Raw genomic sequence first — 16,677 nt, 5'->3', positions numbered from 1 at the left:
ACCTTTCCAAAACACTATAAGAATGTTTATTTTCGTTCACTACTTTCCGAGTTGTGCGGCTTGAAAGTTACACTACCGCCAGCATCAGCATTACTCAAGATGTACCATGTGGTGGTTACTTAGTCGGATTTAATCTTGTGTGTGGGTGTGTGCATACGTCCATGCGTATGTGTATGGGGGAGGAAAAGGGGAGTCAAAGTTTTATGTACTCTGCTTTTGTTTATTAACTGGATTGATTATGTTTGATGATCAATCATGTCCAGATTGACTGTATGCATTTTTCCGTGCTTAGCATTATCCAGAATGAACGACGTGGACGTGACGAGAATTTCATCCCATTGGGGTGCTTGATTCACGTGAGTCCCCTTGCCTCTCACGTTTGGGGTGCTTGATTCACGTGAGTCCCCTTGCCTCTCACGTTTGGGGTGCTTGATTCACGTGAGTCCCCTTGCCTCTCACGTTTGGGGTGCTTGATTCACGTGAGTCCCCTTGCCTCTCACGTTTGGGGTGCTTGATTCACGTGAGTCCCCTTGCCTCTCACGTTTGGGGTGCTTGATTCACGTGAGTCCCCTTGCCTCTCACGTTTGGGGTGCTTGATTCACGTGAGTCCCCTTGCCTCTCACGTTTGGGGTGCTTGATTCACGTGAGTCCCCTTGCCTCTCACGTTTGGGGTGCTTGATTCACGTGAGTCCCCTTGCCTCTCACGTTTGCGGTGCTTGATTCACGTGAGTCCCTTCGCCTTTCACGTTTGGGGTGCTTGATTCACGTGAGTCCCCTTGCCTCTCACGTTTGGGGTGCTTGATTCACGTGAGTCCCCTTGCCTCTCACGTTCGGGAATGAATGAGTGTATGTTTTGTTAAGCGACTAAATGTTCAAAGTGAGCACCATTCTCTGCGATGCAAGCATCAATTTTGAAAATCATTGGTTGCTCGAAGAATTTCCTCGGCACGTAAGGATCGAATTGCTTCACTTATTCTACGAATCATATTATCCCTCGTAGTTGGACGTTCATGATAGACCAAGTTTTTTATCCTTCCCCAGAAATAATAATCAAGGACGGTGAGATCTGGTGATCGGGGTGGATAATTGATTGGACCGTATTTGCCTATCCACTTGTCGAGGAACATAGTATTTAATGCCGCACGAGCAACTCTCGATGTATGAGACGGACATGCATCTTGTTGGAACCACATGTTCAGGCGCAATTGCAGAGGAATATTTTCTAGTAAGACAGGAAGATCTGTCATTATCAAGGCGGAATATCTATCACCGTTTAGATTTTCGTCAAAGAAAACAGGACCTATGATTTGACTTCCAATAATTCCACACCAAACATTGACTTTCCAAATAGTTTGATGATCTACTTCTCTCAACCAGTGAGGATTATTTTGTGCCCAATAACGAGAGTTTCAAGTATTAACAGATCCATCACTTTTAAGTGTACATTCGTCAGAAAATAAAATTTTCAAGTGGAAATCAAGTGGTTGCTGTCTTATAAAGTTGCAAAATACAAGTCTCTGTCTAATATCGTTACAATTCAACGCTTGATGAACAGACATTCTGTAAGGGTGAAATTTGTTATTTTTTAGAATGCGCCAAACACTGATTTTACTAACACCAGAATCTTGTTCTCGTCGTCTTAAAGAATCATAAGGGTTCAATTCTGTCGATGCAAGAATTTCCACTGTTCTTTCATCCATAATCGGACGACGAATTTGTGTACCTTTGTTATGTTGAGGCTGAACGACACCTTTAATTTTGATTCGTTTAGCCAAACGTGAAAAAACATTTCGCGAGTGAGGAGTCCGATCAGGATAACGTTCCCGCCACAATCTTTCCGCTGTAATGAATGTACCTCGACACTCACCTAAAATTAGCAGCATATCATATGCTTCTTCATTGGAATAGGACATGGCTAAATAAACCTAGACTAATAAAGAGGGTCGGATTTTTGTTGCGCGATTGATACTGATATGACGGTTATTGAAGACGTTGGTGACAAGTTTGAGAGAGTTATTATCACTCGTGTTGAGTTGAGTCACAATAGCGTTGTGGTGAATACATCTCTACTACATCCTATGCAAATAACAATATGTATAAAATCACGAGTTAGACATCGTTACGCAGAAAGCCGCGCTCGTTATTGCTCGTGTGCTACCGTTAAAGTAATAATGTAATTACATAATATTATGACATACGAGGTGTGTTCAAAAAGTATCGCGAATTTTGTGTTTTTTCAAAAATTATTTATTTATTCATGAATATCTATTTTGTCCCCTTCAAAGTAATCCCCATGAGATATTATACACTTGTGCCAACGGTTTTTCCTATCTTCGAAGCACTTCAAAAAATCATTTTTTTTTATCTTGTTCAGCTCCTCCTTCGATGCCGTCTTTATCTCGTCAAGCGTAGCGTAACGTCGTCCTTTCATGGGCCTCTTCAGTTTAGGGAACAAGAAAAAGTCACAGGGGGCCAGATCTGAGGAATACGGTGGCTGCGGCATCATTAGTGTGTTGTTTTTGGCCAAAAAGTCGCGCACAAGCAACGATGTGTGAGCAGGGGCGTTATCGTGGTGCAAAAGCCAATTTTTGTTCTTCCACAAATCCGGGCGTTTCTGGCGGATTGCTTCGCGCAAATTGCGCATAACTTGCAGGTAATATTCCTTATTGACCGTTCTACCCTGTGGCAAGAACTCATGATGCACCACGCCCCTGCAATCGAAGAAAACTGTCAGCAAAACTTTCACATTCGACCGAACTTGGCGCGCTTTTTTCGGTCTTGGTTCGTGCGGCAGCTTCCATTGAGATGATTGAGCTTTGGTTTCCACGTCATAACCATAAACCCACGATTCGTCACCAGTTATGACTCTCTGGAGCAAATTTGGGTCGTCGCGGACAGAGTCCAACATCTCATTAGCAATGTTCATGCGATGCTGTTTTTGGTCGCAATTGAGCAATTTTGGTACGAATTTCGCGGCGACCCGTCTCATGCCCAAATCATTGATAAAAATCGAATGGCACGAGCCAATCGATATGTTTAGGTCCTCAGCAACTTCTCTAACGGTGATTCGACGATTGGCCAATACCATTTTCTCCACTTCATTAATTTTTTCGTCTGTTGTTGAAATGCTCGGGCGTCCGGCACGCTCTTCGTCGTTCACATCTTCTCGGCCTTCTGAGAACATTTTGTACCACCGATAAACGTTGCTTCGGTCCAAGGTAGCTTCTCCGTATGCCACAGTCAACATTCGGAATGCATCCGCGCACTTAATTTCGTTTTTCACACAAAATTTGATACAGGTTCTTTGATCCATTTTTTTGAATAGGTAAAAATCGAAGACGATCCAAAACACGTGCAAGCAAAGCAGCTGTCAACAATTAAGTGAACATTCAAAATGGCCGAGCTTGTCGGCATAAGTGAGAGACATGAGTACCAACATAACGCCACAAAAAGATCGAAATTCGAATATACGTAACCCGCGAAAATTCAAAATTCGCGATACTTTTTGAACACACCTCGTACATATGTATGTGACTATCTACGGTCGCGACAGCTAACTTTCACGATTTTTCATGATCTGTTTTTGTTGGCCCGGCTCGCGTGTTTACTTTTTTTGTGTCGGCTGCACGGCTTTCTGCGTAACGCGTGATTTTATATTGTTATTTACATGGTGTTGGCGGTAGTGTAACTTTCAAGCCGCACAACTCGGAAAGTAGTCAACGAAAATAAACTTTCTTGTAGTGTTTTGGAAAGGTCTTGACACCAGCTATTAGATTCTGGAATCAAAAATAGGGTGTTTTATTTAAAAAACTTAATGTGATTTTGGTCTGACCTTGGCGACGCCATCCAAGGTCAAACTGATAAGATCATTGAATAGATCTTTTGAAACCCTACAACTTTCGTCTGAACATATTTTTGATTGGTCCTAATCCTGCGAAGAGAAAAGGGGTGTACGGGTGGTCTGAAACACCCTGTATATACACATACATATATATATATATATATATATATATATATACAATATAAAATTACGACTGATATTTAGAATTTGAACAAGTTCTAAAAGAATTAAATGTCCTCAATTTAAAACTGGATGGTATTTCTGAATGTGTAAACGTATTGATAAATAATACAGCAAATAAAACACAAACATCGACGAGTATATCTTACGAAATTCCTGAAGAAATCCTAGAATCACTTCCAGTCAATGACCAATCTTAATTCAATTGGAGAATTGGTTAAGTTGTGAAAAAAATAAAACAATCTTCATAAGAAAAATTCTTCTATTAAAATATATAAAATGTAATGATATATTAATATTTGTGTATATATATATGTGCTATAAAAATTGATCTTTAAAACAGTATTTATATTTATATAATAATATTAAAAATATTTAATAAATTTTAATTAATCTTCCGACAGGCGCAAGTATCTTTTAGGTACTTTATCTACCTTGCTAAAATGATAATTTTCCTCAAAAAAAAGGAAAAAAGAAACAATTTAAATTACATTTAACTTGTTATTTGCGATTTAAAGATATTATAAATAGAGTAACATTGCAATGTAGTCATAGCCATTGTTAGAAAACCTGCGCATATTCATTATATATGTGTGTTCGACCGAAGGTTAAAATTATAGTAACCTAATAACGATATTAGATAATTTTATTATAACAACAGTAATTTAATAAAGAACTTATTGTAAGTCATTATCTAAAAATATATATTATAATTAACTATTATAAGTAATAATTGTATTTTTTCCATTATTGCAGTTTCAAAATTTAAGTCGTATCGAAGGATTTAATGTGAAAGAAATTGTAAGAAGAATAATGTATCGTGTTTTTACTAATGAAGTTGGCATGTGTTATTTCTGGGAAGGAGCTAAAAAGAAAAAATTTTTTTTAAATTTAGCTATTGCGACTACTATTTTGTGTAAGTTTTATTATGCTTAATTTCTATATATTATTATGTTATTAAATAGTTTTTATTAAGTTTTCTGATTCTATCATTATACAATATTACTACTATTGAATAGTTGTAAATTAAGATGTTTTTTAATTTGTGAATATTTTATAGCTGCCGTACGACTTAACAAAAATGCTCAAAACTGTACAGACATAGAAATAATAAATTTTATAAAAGCATGGCTGGTTAGGAGCAAGGATCGCTTTAATAATAATAAAAATAAAGAAATAGTTAATGAAGAAATAGAAGCAGTCGATGAAAATTTTGATGTACAAGCTACACAGCCTAATAAATAATTCAAAAAGTGAAATAAGAAAATGTAAGTTTTCTGATTCTATCATTAGACAATATTACTAATATTGAAGAGTTGTAAATTAAGATGTTTTCTAATTTGTGAATATTTTATAACTGCCGTACGACTTAACATTTAGAGAACAACGCTGCAATATTTAGAAAAGGCTTTCAATGTTTGTGAGGCGACTCTGACCGAAACTCCGGGTATGGTAAAAATGGAGCCCGATGAGCAGTTCGTACAACAGCGGGATGTCAAACCATATTCCATTAGAATGGTATCCAGTAACAATCCTAGCAGCCTCGCGATCGAAGATAATTCTAAGTTAAAGTCTAAACGGAACATTGGCAACAAGCTAAATACCATCCTTCAAGGTTATCAAAAACGACAAAGGTGTTTGGAAAAGAAATTCAAGTAAGCTTCGGACATAATGGCACGCGACGTTATATTATGTGATACAAAATTTGGACCATAAATTTTAATAGATTTGCCAACAAAATGTTTCATCAAATTATGAGCATACAATATATAATTTTCTGATTTTGAATAACATTGACTTATCATTATAGAACTTGCAAGACTTAATGTAATAAAATGATTATAGATTTTAGACGATAGGACTTCTTTCAAAACTATAGGACCAGTATATAATAAAAATAATCTAAATTCTGTAGCTTTATATCTCTTACATTCAAGTATAGAACGCGTTTTTCTAGAAAATTCACGAGGAATATAGCGTTTTTATTTTAAAAGATTTTCGGAAATGTTATTGACGTCACGAAATCATAATTTATGAGGTGGCTTGCCATAAATCCAACCATATCGTTTATGACAAAGAAGTCTTTTCATACCACCTAGTAAAAGATTATGCATATAGTCTATTGGTACATTATCTATCATATTAAAATTTGGTATATCTAATAATAAGCTTCTGTTAACATGATGCTCTGGTTGAGCCATAGTTCTGAATGAAGTATCAGTTCTCCTAAATTTTCTATTTCAGTAAAGCATATAACATTATTAAACATTTCACCCTCTTGATCACATTTTGTGCATGAAGAATAGCCCATATGATTTTTAATACCTGTTTGGTAGTGTTGTAGAACTTGTGCGCTGGTTGTAAGCCAACGCGTTCTTGCCCCAACGTTATATTGCTAACGGGATGCACCGAGGGGGCAGATACTCGACACGTGGAATCCACCAGTCGAAATAACAAGATGTTCAGCTCCTTATACCAGGATTTATTGAGACTATCCAAGCTTCGACCGTTCGTCAAAATATAATGTCGTACAGATAGGATGTACCGGTCCTTTACAGCAGCAGCGGAGTGCTTGTGTAACTTGCGCGGAGAGGAAAACGAGAGCGGACATTTCGAAAAGTTCGCTCTATTTATATCGTTGTTTTTTCCCCCCATCTTTGTCTTGACAAATCATATGGGACTTACTCTCGACAGACAGATCATACCCCCTCGATTGGCTGTGGCCAAATAGCCGTTACAAGTGCGAAACAATACCTAAAGCAAATGATTTTGCAGGTGAATCACAAATTAACATAAAAATTCGAAAAGTGTATCTAGAAGAATTTATTAATATTCCATTGGTCGATAAATGAATACGTTCGTTGACAAAATCCTTGAAAAACTCATTAGAAAGCTTTGTTGATCCATGATGTAATGCAATTAAAAACACGTGTTTCATAAGTATTTCTATTGATTTCACTGAGCACAAAATAGGCCAAAATGAACTATTAGAACTTTTATTCAAGGGTAAGCCATCAATATTAACAGCTAATAAAAACTCGTTATTTGGTTGTATATTAATTTTATAATTTTTACAAAATAAATTTATAGTTTTTTCTATGTCAATATAATAATATGCTCCACAACCTAAAGCTGTTATGTTTACGTTACTAGGTGTTTTTAGAAGTGTTCTCGGATTTTTGGTTATATTATCACATCCAGGTATTTCGCATATAATAGAAAGAATATTTTTTAATACCGACAATGTTATATTATCCTTTACAGCCCAGTTGGCTATTTTTAAAGAAAGCGTTACTTCGTTTTCAGGATTTTTATGTACTACATTATGTGATGATTTATTAATACCATGGCCAAATTTTAATATGATATTAAATATACATAGAAATACTGCTTGAAACACAGTTTTTTTTTTAAGTATTAGGAGTACAAATTGAAAACCGCCGTTTTTTGTCAAAATTTGAGGATTGATTGTTGAAAAATGGTTACATACTTATTCTTGAAAGTATTGTCCATCGCTGGCCACTACTTTCTCCCACCTTTCGGGCAGCATACGAATCCCGCGTCGAAAAAACTGCTCGTCTTTTGCGGCGATCCACGAATCGACCCAGTTTTTGGCCTCTTCGTAATAATGGAAGTGCTGCTCAGCCAGGCCATGCGCCATTGATCGGAACAAGTGGTAATCTGAAGGGGCGATGTCAGGAGAATACGGCGGATGAGGTAAGACGTCCCATTTCAATGTTTCCAGATAGGTTTTAACGACCTGAGCAACATGTGGCCGAGCGTTGTCGTGCAGCAACATCACTTTTTCGTGTCTTTGCTCGTATTGTGGCCGTTTTTCCTGCAATGCTCGGCTCAAACGCATTAGTTGTGTTCGGTAGCGAGCTCCTGTGATGGTTTCACCCGGTTGCAACAGCTCATAATAAATCACGCCGAGCTGGTCCCACCAAATACACAGCATGAGCTTCGAGCCATGGATGTTTGGCCGTCGATGTTGATACATGGCCGCGGTAGCCTCACGATTTTTTTCGCTTTGGATTATCATAATGGATCCACTTTTCATCGCCGGTTACAATACGATGCAGAAAACCCTTCCGTTTTTGCCGTTGGAGCAGCTGTTCGCACGCGAAAAAATTCTGTTCGACGTCTCTCGGCTTTAATTCGTATGGCACCCAGTGTCCATGCTTTTGGATCATTCCCATGGTTTTCAAACGATGTGAAATAGCTTGTTGAGTCACGCCCAATGAATCTGCAAGCTCCTGTTGCGTTTGAGTTGAATCTTCATTCAGTAATGTTTCCAATTGTGCGTCTTCAAACTTTTTCACCTGTCCGGGACGCTCCTTGTCTTCTACGCCGAAATCACCACTTTTGAAGCGTTGGAACCATTCTCGATACGTTCTTTCACTAATGGAAGCCTCACCATAAGTTTTTACAATCATTCGACGCGCCTCAGCCGCAGATTTTTTCGAATTGAAGGCAAAAAGCAAAACTTCCCGCAAATGACGCTTATTGGGCACAAATTTCGACATTTTCGATCACAAAAAAATATAACGCCGATAAAAATTCACAACTGCAATGATAAGGAATTGTTGCCAGATGCCCAACCTTACATTTAAAATTTTTGATCTAACGTTTGGCATCAGCATTTACCGCTGGCGCCATCTACTGGAAAACGGCGGTTTTCAATTTGTACTCCTAATACAAAGATACTGGTTATTATAGAGTGTACTGGAGTACGATGGTATACTTACATGTATTATAATAACGCTATATAGAGCCAGTGGCAAGTGACGCAGATGATGTAATTTTCGGTTCGCCTCTTTTATGAGATTCGCGAATAGTGAAAACGGATTCGTTTGCCAGTAAAGTGATTCTTTGATAAAATCAAAAGACGCAAATCATTACGAAACATGATTATTTCTATAATGCATTATATAAATAAATTGGATAGAATGGTAGATGTGAAATGAATAACTTAGTGATACAGAATAGTCGCTTATCAAATAAGAGAGGAAGAAAGCGGGTTTGTTTTTTGATCCTGTCTTTTGGCATAAGTTATTTTCTGAGTTTATTATTCTTCTAAAACTAAAAGATGCAAACAAATTCGAAAAAAATTTAGTTGTGTTCTTCGGAAAATTTAGAGTTGAAAAAAAGATAGGAACGTCTTTTTTATACTTTCTCCCTAACACGTTAACTTTTTTTGATTTCTTTGATATGTGCTACATCTTTTAAGATCTTCGATTTATTCGGCTGTTTGGAAGGTATTCTATTTTTTTTTTTATTCTTTTAAGCGTATTTTTTTGGACAATAAATTTTCGCAAATTTACTGCAAATTGTGAATCGAGAATAGATTTAATTTGTGGAAAATATTAAGTTTTTTTATATTTTAAACAATTATTAACTATTTCCATATTTTGTGACACAAAACGAATGTACAGATATATTGTAAACATACCTATATGTTTTTATGTGCATATGATAATTATAATATTGATGTTAATTATAAAATTCTGAATTTGTTTATTGCAATACATACGTTTAATTTGATTTAAAATTTATTAGAAATTCTATTTCTATATTGTGTGAAACGAAACGAACGTACAGATATATTGTAAACATATCTATGTTTTACATATTTAAAGTATGTTAAAATAAAATAAATTAATTTCAAATCTACATTCAAAAGTTTTCTAATTTTACCTATGAAGAGAGGACCTTACCTGCGCGAAACGGACGAGATTTTGTCCGACCTGTCCGCCAATTCTCCCTAGAGTATAGATAATTTTTGAAAAAATAATTTGCTTTTCAAAAAAATGTCTTATATAATTATATTGTTCAAGAAATAATAAGCAATCTTGGTTTGTGCCTTTAGGAAAAATTATCAAAATCATATCAAAGTTAATTTGGTTATTTCGAATAAAACTAAACATTTCTTTCTGAAAATAGTATATTTTGTTAGAAATATTTTTTAAAAATAACTTAATATTTTTTCAAAAATTATCTGATTAGATTAAAATAAATAATCCTGTTTATATTATTCTACGTATTATATATTATAACTTGTATATTTTAATACGTAGACCTAAATTCACATTTACATATATTCGTAAATATATATATGTATATATGTATGTATGTATGTATATATATATATATATATATATATATATATATATATATATATATACACATATATTAGTACATATGATATACGAAAACTCTGATATGCCCATACATGGTATAAATCATGTATATTTTATATACAAGTAGAGGAGAGTCTTATTATTAGATAGGCTCCTAATATGAGATAGTGGGATTACTAAACTAATAATGAATTTTTCACTATATAGATTTTATAGAAACTCCGTTACTTCATATTAGGAGTCTATCTCATAATAGGGGACTCTTCTCTCTGTATATAAAAAAATGTACATTATTTTGGAAAAATTTGCATATTTATTTTATATTTTATGTATGTACATTCCAGTATCAAAGTATATACATGGATGTACGTACAGGGTATGTACATGACACATATATACATAGATGTAGCGAAAATCATATCTTATGTACATACATGTGTATATACATACGATTTGCAAAAGTACGTACATGTGGTAACATTTCACATACATTACATATCCCATGTATGTATATTACATAAAAAACAATATACTCTGTACATACATGGACGTGTAATATACATGGGCGTATATACATTGTATATACTCCATATATCCTAATGTTTTGTGGGATGTATCGATGTAGCGCATTTTATAAGAAAGTATTCAAATTTTTTAAAATATTTACGTTCACGCATAAAACAATTCTATTTGCATATCATAGAACAATTAATTTTATGCCAAAATATTGAGGCTGCTGCTGAAATGTTGAAAGAAATTTTAATTATATCTCAAAACCAGATGGAAGCTAACACAAACAAAAATAAAGAAACAGTATGTGAAAAATATATAATAAAAATTAAAAATCTTTTCACACAATATTTGGAAGATGTTAATAAAAATACAAAAAATTATAATATATGAAGACTGTTACGGTTCGTATGTCAAATACACATATTCAAGCAACGTTATGGCCTTCGCATTTTCGAGGATCATGAGTCGATATCGTGATCTATCGTTTCCTTCGGAGCTTGCGTAGTTCTTGCCGCTTCGCTGCGACAGCTTTGTGTTACCGTCCGAAAGTCAGTCCGTATATAGCTCATCTAGCGTACCGATGTAATCGTTCGTCGAGTCACACCCGAGTGTGCGTCGAATATGATGCTCCCGCGAGCTAGCTATATATAATTAAGATATTGTAACCGAGTGTGAAATTGTCATTAAAAAATGGTTAATTCTTAGTCTGTTAAATAGTGCGTCATTACTGATACCTCTCCTCTTACATCATTTCACGAGTTCATCTCTAACGCTCGCACCGGCACAAAAAAAAAGAGAAACAATTTGAGTGGAGCGACGGAATCGGAGGTGTCGCAACAAAGACGAAGACGAAGAAAACAATTTTAATAAGTGGAATGATTGGGCACAAATTATTAATAATAGTGTCACAATTTTGTGGGCTGATAATGAGGGAGACAGAGAAAATGCTCATTATTTACCAAAATTATCCGATTATATTATGAAAAACAATAAATTGCTACTTTTATGATCCTGCGTATGTCGAGATACATTTGGATATGGTAGAATACCAGCTAGCAGTGCTTCACTGAAAAGAGACTTTAACATAACAGAAAATATTATGTTAAATGGAGAAACAACACCTATGCGTGCGAATAAATTTGTAATAAAGCATATAAACTATATGAACGGTCGACTAAAAATAGCGCACGCAAATATTGAAAATACTAAAGATCTGGCTTAAGAGAGAAAAGTGTAGAAAAAAATATTTCAATTCATGATGGTAAGGAAATTGTAGAAGGAGAAAGTAATTTAAAAAATGAAAAAAGAAATGAAAAGTCCAGCTTGTAAAAATAGAGACGAACCGACTGGTGGACATACATGTTATGTATGCAAAAAATTTGTGCATGCTCTAGATGAATGTTTTATACCAGTTGAAGAAGAAGGATACGGATAGCAACGGATATGCATGGACTGCCACAACAATAACAATTTGCAAGATATACAAGCAATGAAGAATTAAGATTGGCGTGGTTTGGCTACAGTAGACAAACCAAATGAACCTAAAGAAAAATATTTACAGACAAGTAATATACAAACTGAATTTTTGTTACATGCTAATATCCATAAGATACCAATAATGAAAAATGGAAGTAACATATCTTTAAAACCAGTTAAAATTGGAAAAAGTAATTATTCCTTAACAAATACCTGTGCATTTGATAGCATCTTACAATTACTTATTGCTGCTTATTTTGATACAGAGACTGTTAATCTTCTTGTACATAGCAAAACAGATTTTAAATTTTTCGAATTAATTAACGAAGTGGTATCCATAGTATTAAAAAATCATCATATAGACTTCGTGCGATGATTTTAAAAGATATATTTTCAAGCAAAATATTGCTAAATAATTGTATTCTGATTAATTGTGAAGTTTCAATTGGCTTTTTGTGTATAAATTTGTTTCAGAAATATCCATCATCTGCTTAAAAAAACATAAAAAATGTAAAAAAAAGCGCCCAGTATATTTTTTTGTAATATAAAACCAAACCAAAACTACAATGAATATATCCAAATATAATATCATCAAAAAGAAGTGAAAATAAAAATATTGCAAGTATATTTATTTCCGATGGAGTCTTATGACCACGTTGCAATTGACTACCAGCAACTTACAGTGTTAAGGGGATACTAAACATGGTCCTTTTTTACCGACAAAAAACGATTAATTTTCTGTCAAACTTTTTTTTTAATTACAATTATCAGATTTCAAAATCCTTCTTCACAATTAAAGTATAAACCTTAATGTACCTCACAATACGCCACTTTATGCCGAAAACGTTAAATTTATATCTTTTATTTTTTAATCTAATTTAATAGTCGAGCATATGGTGGCAATATTCGCTTCATACAAATATTTGACGGTCTTTTTCTACAAAATGAGTGTACAGTGAGGTGCGAATTAGACGCCAAAACAACGTAGAATTTTGAAATTTGTCTTAAAGTCTAATATAAAAGATTTCTTTGACAAAAAATTTGTGAGCACACGTACGTCGGATCTCGATATATCACAGCTGATCGCAGCAGAAGAAAGCAAACAATTAGTTGCCTCGTATTTTGAGAGATGGCAGTGTTCAAGTCGGACAAAGCAATCAATCTGTTTATTGAACGATCAGTTTGAATCTAAGCTAAGCGATTATTACTAGTTAAGTTTCCTGTCAAAAAAATTCAACTCGGCGAGCGGGTTATCTGCTTCGGCTGGCCTAAATTCTAATATACACTGCTAGTACTAAAAATCTGTAGTTCCATGTACTGTAGACGTTACATATAATAAAGATTTTCAGTATCAATAAGTGAATTTCGAAACGCAGCCTATGATACGTATAAAGGATGATGGTGAAACTTCGATAGAATCGCATTTTGCGATTGCCCTAATTTTTTCCAATACAGTAAAACGATTGTCGTAATAAAATTCCTAATTAATTATAAATGACTAGAAAAAGAACAAAATAATTCAAATTTTTAATAATTTGAATTTAAATAAATACAGAAAAAAATTTTGTTAAAAACAATTAGCTTATAATTTTGTATAACTATTAAAATAATTACAAAGGGCATTCAAATATGATAAGCTGTGTTACAAAAAGTTTTTTCATTTTAGCAACAATGCAAAGAAAAACAAAGAATGGATTATTTTAGGGTAGATTATTTTATTGAACCAATTTGTATGATCTCATTTGTGTGGCTTTTCTCATAAATCTTTTTTATTTAAGTATATTCAAAATGAACGAATTTTTACATTTGTTGAAGCTCGGATAGAGGTACGCGATTTCGCACCCCGCTTCGTAAGCGTTATGTTTACAGCGAGAAAACTACAATGAGTAATTTCATGACAATACAATTAAACTTTCTTCGCATTTACATGTGTATAATGTAGCTATTATACAGAAGAGGTATAAAATGTTGATTTCCCATATATGTAGCTTTCCTCTTTGATTTTCTTTAAACGTACGGTTATAATTTTTTTGTTCTGGAGGCAAAAACTTGTCATCTTATTACATCCACTTTTCAGAAGAGATACTTTCACTAAACAGAAAAAGTAAAAAAATGAAGAAAACGTAAAATAAGTATCAAACTAGAGACACTTCATAGAATTACAGAAATTATCGTTTGCCGTATAAATCATATCGTTAAAAAATTTGCGGATTGCATAGTGTTGCTCAACATACTTGGCACCAGAGATTATGGTATCTCTTCAACTATGAATTATTACGAATCAATTTGTATTGATTTATATTAATAAATCAATCCAAATTGATTTATATTAATAAATCAGTACAAATTGATTTGTAATGATTCACGTTCTTACATTTTGCAGAATTATTTTGCTGATAAATCAGCACAAATGATAAATGCATGCGCACCTTGCGCGAATCCTACTGTGCACATTACTTTCTAATCTCTAACAAATGAACAAGAAATTACAAAACGAATATCGTGCATCGTCTGGAACTGACTTAAAAGTTTTCGCATGAAAAGATAGTTCACATTAATAACAAAATGAAAAAAATGTTTATTTAATACTTGAAATATACTGAATGCAAATGTGTCACCAATGCATGTGTCACTCATCTCAACCGATGCAGTGATGATATAAAACTAAAGTTTTCAAATCTCAAAAGAATTACTAGCAAATTTTATTTTTCACATACCTTCTCGCTTTACTTTTGTTTAAACGTATGGTTACAATTTTATCGTTTTGGAGACAAAACTTGTCAGCTCATTGCATCCACTTTTCAGAAGAGATATTTTCCAAAGAGATATTTTAAACCAAAATAGTAAAGAAATGAAGAAAACAAAATGAGTACCAAACTATGCACAATTCATAGAAAAAAATAAAAGTAATATAAAATTAAAGTTTTCAATTTACAAGAATTTTAATATAGTATTATTTATAATGATAGTTTGATGCACACGTATACACCGGTTGTTGTGGATATCCTTGCGTGTACGCTCTGACTGGCACTGGCTAGTACATTGGCGGGTACGCTGCCACTGGCGGAGGTGGGTACGCTGCTGGCGGCGACGGTGGCAGGGGCAAAAAGGCTCATTTTTTGGACAAAAATCGACCGACAGTGCAATTCTTAACCGATTTCAAAAAATTTTTTTTTAAATTACTCGTAATGAAATGCTCTATTACGTGGACCTGCGCCTTTTTTGAAACAAAGCTTTAATTAAAAATGGCGGATCAAAAATGATGACGAAAGTGCTGAAATGATATTGAACGTGATACCTCACCTACAATATTGGATATATTTACGCCAAATAAGGTATATATAGCTTTTTTGACACGCTAAATATGAATTTAGTAATTAAAAAAATTCTAAAGTAAACGTGACATTGAATATAGAAATCAAAAATATTGAAATTAGACAATATTTAGTAGATTTACAGAAAAGTTCGTAAACATTAGATATATTATTATTATTAAATGTTTTTCACAGTTTGTAATATTATATTGTTAAAAGACTAGAGAATATTATATTGCTAATTAGCAGAATTTTGTTATATTGCTTCGTTATAATTGTTTGTGAATGACAAAGCAATGCCTAAGCCCTTTTACCGCGTCAAGGTATCTGCCATTAAAAGGGTGTTTGGTTTTTTGGGGGGTTTTTGGTTTTTTTGTTTTTTTTTGTTAAAAATTTTTTTGTATAAAATTTTTTTTGCTGTTTTTGTTTTTTTTGTTATTCCTATATCCTAAGCATTATATTACGCGTTATTTATACACGCACACGTATACGCACGCGCATTCCTAAAACAAAAAGTCTATTTCCTCAGTCTAAGACTCAATTAAGAGATCTTTTATTTCAGGTGAAAATTCTTTTGGTGTTTTCTCTTGCTCAATTCTAATATTACTGATTAGAGGATCAGATGAAATCAAAAGATAGTGCATTATATCCTCGTTAGTGCATTTCCTTGATTTCATCCTGCTGTTGTGAGCTCGAGCTTTTCTAAAAATTTTATTACTTGCCTCTTGCGCTTCTTCCGACAAGCAACCAATTGGCAAATCTAAATGTTTTATTATGTTACTACCATGTAGTAAAACCTTATGTACTGATGGTGGCATAGCGTACCAAGGATATAAATCGAGACACAGTTTTGCGGTATCCAGACAGTATTGACCAAATTTCTCAAAATTTATATCTTTGCCACATGCTAATATCTGCAAAATGTTCCCCAATCGTTTTATCACATGTATGTGCAGTCCTGTAATTTCTGCTACACTTTCAGCGTGTGCAAAAAAAGAACGGGGAACATTTCCAGTGTTTGTTGTCCCTGAGCCTTGCTTTACAATGTCAACGGTTAATGACAATTTTGATTTTAATTTATTTTGGATCCTTTTTTTTCTTTCGGCTTTCAAAATTTTATTATCTTTCTTTGCGTAGCCTAATTTGAAATCTAAATTGTAACTAATATGTAACAAGTACTCCATGAATCGGATCCAGCAATGCAATGTAGAAA

At 33.9% G+C, this 16,677-nt stretch overlaps 1 long non-coding RNA gene across 1 annotated transcript; it reads left to right on the top strand.

Annotated features, from left to right (window-relative positions):
• Positions 1-4,885: 4,885 nt before the first annotated feature.
• On the top strand, positions 4,886-5,184 carry LOC120357052. The gene is made up of 2 exons (XR_005574242.1): positions 4,886-4,937; positions 5,082-5,184. It is a non-coding gene; the product is annotated as an uncharacterized LOC120357052 (long non-coding RNA).
• Positions 5,185-16,677: the final 11,493 nt, after the last annotated feature.

This window comes from Solenopsis invicta, chromosome 3 (assembly GCF_016802725.1).
Source record: "Solenopsis invicta isolate M01_SB chromosome 3, UNIL_Sinv_3.0, whole genome shotgun sequence".
Taxonomy (NCBI): domain Eukaryota; kingdom Metazoa; phylum Arthropoda; class Insecta; order Hymenoptera; family Formicidae; genus Solenopsis; species Solenopsis invicta.
The sequence above is the reverse complement of the archived record's forward strand: the minus strand, read 5'-3'. Positions and strand labels throughout refer to the sequence as shown.